The 6,806-nt window shown below is 34.9% G+C and overlaps 1 protein-coding gene across 1 annotated transcript in view; it reads right to left on the bottom strand.

Moving 5' to 3' along the window:
* Positions 1–6,806, bottom strand: part of LOC121591173 — a 164,591-nt gene that overhangs the window by 82,539 nt on the left and 75,246 nt on the right.

Here is a 6,806-nt window from a genome sequence, read left to right on the forward strand (position 1 = left end):
ACAACCCTACCAGCATTAAACGGCTTTGAAGGGCATTCAGAAGGCATTTAAGGCCTTAGTCGCCTTAGAAGGCGAATAAAGATTTCAACCGGAAACTTTCACGGCTGTAACGGGTTCTCTTCGAAATCTTTCAACTTTTTGATTCAAGGAGAACAGATAGCTTACCGCCATCTTAGCTTTTTTTATAACTGAATTTGCACCTGTACCAATGTAACTGCCAAATAGAGCAGTGACAAACGCTTTTGGTTCCGAACCGAGAAAGCGTGTGTTCAAATCCAGATTTTTATGATCTTTTTTCTGCGTTTATTTCTTTTTAAATTATTTTTTTCTTACTATAATTACTTTAAACAAAATTTATGTGAAGCGAAATTAAAATAATACCTTTTTAAAAAAACATAATAATTACACTATGTTCACCGTTCATTATCAGGATGGGAGAAATATGTATCTCATTTTTCCTTTTATTTTAGTTATCGAAATGAGTTTGGTATATTATCACCTTTCAATGAGTTGGTCTTTAACAACCGAATAATGTAGACCATCTTAATAAAGTGAAATAGCTCAGAGCTTAACGCAAGAATCATAACACGTAAATCGTGCTATCGAATCTCACGCTCATATCTGGGAACACTACAACAGTGCAGTGCTGAAGACGCTTGTAAGGTTTTCTTTGACTGTTGCAATTTCAAATTTCAAATTAAAAGCGAATTTTTCATTGACATATTTCAAAGGCATTTAATTACTGCTAAATGCACTGCTGATCGCCTTCAATTCGCCGGCGATTACGAGGCGATTAGAAGGCATTTAACGGAAATTTGCGGGTAGGGAAGTTACACACACGAAACTTGACAAACTTTTTGACATAAGAAATGGTGGCGCCATGTACGTGACCATGTACAGTATGTCTCAAAAATTATCGTGATCAAGAGCATATTATTTTGCCCAAGAAAATATATATTCCCTACCCGCAAATTTCCGTTAAATGCCTTCTAATCGCCTCGTAATCGCCGGCGAATTGAAGGCGATCAGCAGTGCATTTAGCAGTAATTAAATGCCTTTGAAATATGTCAATGAAAATTTCGCTTTTAATTTGAAATTTGAAATTGCAACAGTCAAAAGAAAACCTACAAGCGTCTTCAGCACTGCACTGTTGTAGTGTTCCCAGATATGAGCGTGAGATTCGATAGCACGATTTACGTGTTATGATCTCTTGCGTTAAGCTCTGAGCTATTTCACTTTATTAAAGATGGTCTACATTATTCGGTTGTTAAAGACCAACTCATTGAAAGGTGATAATATACCAAACTCATTTCGATAACTAAAATAAAAGGAAAAATGAGATACATCCCAAATAGCCAGCTCGTACTTTATAGCTGATTTAGGGCTGATTAACGAAAAATCGTTCCGATGTCGTACTTTGGGCTGATTAAGAGATGAAGCGGTACTTTGCCGAACTATGGAGCTTTTTAACAGGCGCATGGTACTCTTTGGAACTTTGCGGCTGATTAGCACTATGTGTAGGGTTCATGGTGGAACTTGAAGGCTTGTTAAGAAAGGGTACCGAACTTGGTGGAACTTTATAGCTTTTTAAAGCATGACATCGTACAAGGTGGCTCTTGTCAAAGTGTCAAAGACGTACGCCGCCAATAATCTCATTGCTGCTGCACAAGTTAGATACGTTAATTGAAGAATGAATATTGAGTGAAGTGATTGTGAATTATCAGTAAATTGTGTAAATTTTGTGTAATTCATCAATACAAAGGATTTAAAAATATACATATGTGTTTAACGAAAACAAATCTTGTTGTTTATTTTATCGATGACGCTTGCTTGAAAATAAAACACAAAGAAAAATAATACCTGGCATCGTGGCATAAGGAAGCTGCTTAGGCGCTGTTTGAAAGACCCACATAGAACTTTGATGCTGTTTATCTACTGCAAAAGGCGAATTAGAGCAGCGATCTTTAGCGTGCCAAAATGAGCTGCTTAAGCAATTCTGGCTTTTTGGGATATTTCTCCCATCCTGATAATGAACGGTGAACATAGTGTAATTATTATGTTTTTTTAAAAAGGTATTATTTTAATTTCGCTTCACATAAATTTTGTTTAAAGTAATTATAGTAAGAAAAAAATAATTTAAAAAGAAATAAACGCAGAAAAAAGATCATAAAAATCGGATTTGAACACACGCTTTCTCGGTTCGGAACCAAAAGCGTTGTCACTGCTCTATTTGGCAGTTACATTGGTACAGGTGCAAATTCAGTATATAAACAAGCTAAGATGGCGGTAAGCTATCTGTTCTCCTTGAATCAAAAAGTTGAAAGATTTCGAAGAGAACCCGTTACAGCCGTGAAAGTTTCGGTTGAAATCTTTATTCGCCTTCTAAGGCGACTAAGGCCTTAAATGCCTTCTGAATGCCTTCAAAGCCGTTTAATGCTGGTAGGGTTTTTATGAAAAATTTTCTCATTTTAAAATATAGCATACCTTTTATCAAACTCTTCACATGTATTATTGGAAAATATGATTTTTTTTAATTTTTTTATTATCACCGTAGATTCAAATAGAGGAATAAAAGAAAACACATAGTTTTCAAACAGTTAATAAAAAAAATAGTTTGGTGTAAAAATAAATACGCATTATTACATAAATAAGATTGAAAAATGATTTTCCGAATATTGAATAAATTGGAAATGGTGTACATAAAATTTGAAAAACACTGTGTGTTATATTAACCATCATTTCTATAACCACCTACCCGGGTATGTTTAGCATATTCTTTTTATGATAACTTTTTATTGGATTATCGAATCGATCCAAAAAAAAATAGAATGCCTAGAGAAACATGTTTTAAAAAGTGGTAAAAAATACAGAATTTTTTAATTTTTTTAAATATGCTTTAAAAAATAAAATCAACTTTTACCCCTTACTTCTATAACCACCTACCCGGGTAGGTAATACATACAATAAAGAATTTTGGTTTCGATTAGTCGCTAATTTTGTAATGATATGTATAGCAATTCATGTAGTTATATTTATAAAATCCATTCCAAAAGTTTTCTAGCTCTTAATATTCTTCTAAAGGCACATAGATTGAAATGATTGCCCCGACAGTCGGGAAGACATGGCGGTGTATTAGTGTCAGTTCATCTAATTGCTATGCAATTAATTTATGTAACTAAAAGCCTTACTTCATAAATTTATAACATAAAAAGAAGTATTGTTATTATAGCTGCATAGAATAAGTTAAATACGACATTTTTTTACCAATAAAAATAACGAATTCCCTTCTAAAATGTATTACCTACCGGGGTAGGTGGTCATAAGATGAGGGTGTATTTTTGGTCATAGAAACGAAGGTTAACCCGAACCGAAAAAAACGAGTGTAACGGAATACGTCGTTATGATGTAACGCTGGCAAATTTCATACCCTCTTAAGAAACTCTATTTGATTTTTAAAGGCTTTAAAAAACTGTTAATAATCAAATAGAGTTTCTTAAGGCTACTTGGGTATTATTTAAATGAAAAATATTTGAAACTGCTATGAAAACTAAACCCAAATAGCTAGCTCGTACTTTATAGCTGATTTAGGGCTGTTTAACGAAAAATCGTTCCGATGTCGTACTTTGTGGCTGATTAAGAGATAGACGGTACTTGCGGAACTATGGAGCTTTTTAACAGGCACATGGTACTCTTTGGAACTTTGCGGCTGATTATCACTATGTGTAGGGTTCATGGTGGAACTTGAAGGCTTGTTAAGAAAGCGTACCGAGCTTGTTGGAACTTTATAGCTTTTTTATCCATGACATCGGTACAAGGTGGCTCTTGTCAGAGTGTCAAAGACGGACGCCGGCAATAATCTCATTGCTGCTGCACAAGTTAGATTCGTCAATTGAAGGATGAATAATGAGTGAAGTGATTTTGAATTATCAGTAAATTGTGTAAAATTTTGAGTAATTCATCAATACAAAAGATTTAAAAATATACACATGTGTTTAAACGAAACAAATCTTGTTGTTCATCGATGACGCTTGCTTTAAAATAAAACACAAAGAAAAATAATCCCTGGCATCGTGGTATAAGGAAGCTGCTTAGGCGCTGTTTGAAAGACCCACATAGAGCATTGATGCTGTTTATCTACTGCAAAAGGCGAATTAGAGCAGCGATCTTTAGCGTGCCAAAATGAGCTGCTTAAGCAATTATGGCTATTTGGGAAGTTTTTTGTTTTAAGATTTACCAATATCAAAAGAATATAATTCTGAAACATAAGCAATATACATGGTTTATGAAAAATAGTCAATAAAAGTTCTAAAAAACTCTTGAAGTTTTAAATTGAAGTAACATTTCCAAAAGTAGAAAATAAAACAATATGTAAAATATATTTCTTCTTCTTCTTCTTTGGCTCAACAACCGATGCCGGTCAAGGCCTGCCAACCCACTTGTGCCTGGCTTTCAGTGACTTATTGATTTCCCCCCATAGCAGGATAGTCAGTCCTACGTATGGCGGCACGGTCTATTTGGGGCTTGAACCCATGACGGGCATGTTATTAAGTCGTACGAGTTGACGACTGTACCATGAGACCGGCTCGTAAAATATATTTAATTAAGTTTAATACATGACATGTATTTATTGTCTATGAAATCTACGTTTCTGACCATTTTAAATCATAATTACATATATTTTAAAGGCACTATTGTAAGGGCGATGAATAAGGTTAAAAAATAAATTTGCACCTTGATTACAATTTCAATATCATACTTTTACACCGATAGAGGGCTAAGAAATCTTCAAGCATTTTAATATTTTAATTATATTTAAAGTGATTTTTAAATTAAATAACATAAATGAATATCAAATATAGCAAGGTAATAGTCATATAATTATTATTTTTTATTTTAATGAATTATCAATTTATTTAAACTTTATGAACGATTGCTGAACATTTATAAGGTTTCGATTATTAGACATTATTATCTATCAATTTGCTCATCCACGACGGTTAAAACAGGCGTTCAAAAATGCTGCTTGGGTTTGTGATAAAGTGGCGTTACGCGTAACGCTAATGTAACGTAGAGGGCTGAACCTTACTTTTACCATGTACGGATATGACAGTTCTGAAAGTGTCCGTTGACCAAGGTGGAATGTATAATGAGGTGTAGTTATAGCGCTTTTGGCTATCCCCCCCCCTGGGCACCGATTTTGACAGATGGTTTTCCGCTTGAATATGTATTGATGGATTGTTTAAGTTTTGCATGGTCAATATTTGGTGGAGATCAATTTGGGTGAATATTTTAGTTTATTAGAACACAGCCCGTGATTTAAAATGGAAATTTTCCTTCGAGAACTTGAAGCGTTCGCCAAACGCGGAAAACTAACTGTCAGTTTTCTTCGTCGATTCTTCTTCCACCTAGCTGTCAAAACGGGCTTATAACTTTACCTGATATATTTACGGTCCTTGCCGTTGACACTTTGCATATGGGTTTGACAGCAGGCGGAATTCCGCGGCCGCGAAATTCCGGTCCGTGTATTTTCGGACTTACATTCCACCTTGGTTTTAGGCATACTTTTAACGGTTTTTTAACAGGATTGTGCTACTTGGGGAATCAATAAAATATATGATAAATGTTATAGGTGACAGACGATTTTCTTACCTTATTACACGAACACCTTATTACGATTAGGAAAGGCATTTTTGTGCCAAAGTCTTAGTTTGACTGATTAATGCCAATCGAGAAATGGAAGTATTTTCCTCCGTCTAATAAGGCCTTTAGAAAAAGGCACAAAACCAGGATCGACGGCAGTTGTCAAATGCGACGATTGTTGCTGGTATAGAGGTATAATAAACGAATTGTTTACATTTCATCAAGGTGAAATATAGAGGAGGTGTCTTTTTAGCGTTTGGCATGTTGCCATTTTGAGATTCAGTTTGACAACAGTCGTCGATATTTGTTTACAGGCAGCAGCTACATTATAACGTGTAAAATGTCGATTTATGGAGTGTGGATGCAAAATACGAATTTTTAATGCTAAAAACATGTGTATTAAACGAAAAGAATTCATATAACATACCTAAATACCAGCAACATTCGTCGCATTTGACAACTGCCGTCGATCCTGGTTTTGTGCTTTTTTCTAAAGCCTCGATGTCCAATTGTTCTACATGACGACACCTCCTTTCTACCCACTTTGCATTTCATAACAAAACATGTAAGCTCTTAAATTTTGTAGTTTATAACCACACTTCATAAATCGGCATTTTCTCGTGATATTGCGGCTGCTGCTTGTAAACAATTATCGACGGTTGTTTTCAAACTGAATTTCAAAATGACAACATGCCAATCACTAAGAAGACACCTCCTCTTTATTCCACCGTGACGCTGCTACGCGACCCAAAAACTTTTTTACGAAAAGATTGCAGTTTTTGAGTTTTCGCCTCAAGGTTTCGAGGCCTTTATGTCGTGTATCGAGACCTTTATGACTTCTTTATTTAACCTTCTATCTTTTAGGGACCTTGGTCTTTCGCGACAAATAGTAGCTCAATTTTGCTTTTTTGCGATGCGATTAACTCCACGTTAATCAAACAAGCTCATTTCACTCTGTAAACTTGCCTGCAATTTGATTCAAAATCGTAAAAAATAAGATAAAATTAATTAATTTATTTTTTGAGTCTGGCATTCATTTGGCTCTTTATCAAACTGGTCTACTGTTTATCACACGAGATGCCGTCACGTGCGACAACTATCTCTGTCGATAGTCTCGTGTGATGTAAAAGCGCATTGGGATCTTTCTTGAATTGTAAACATAAAAC

Source organism: Anopheles merus, chromosome X (assembly GCF_017562075.2).
Source record: "Anopheles merus strain MAF chromosome X, AmerM5.1, whole genome shotgun sequence".
Lineage (NCBI taxonomy): Eukaryota > Metazoa > Arthropoda > Insecta > Diptera > Culicidae > Anopheles > Anopheles merus.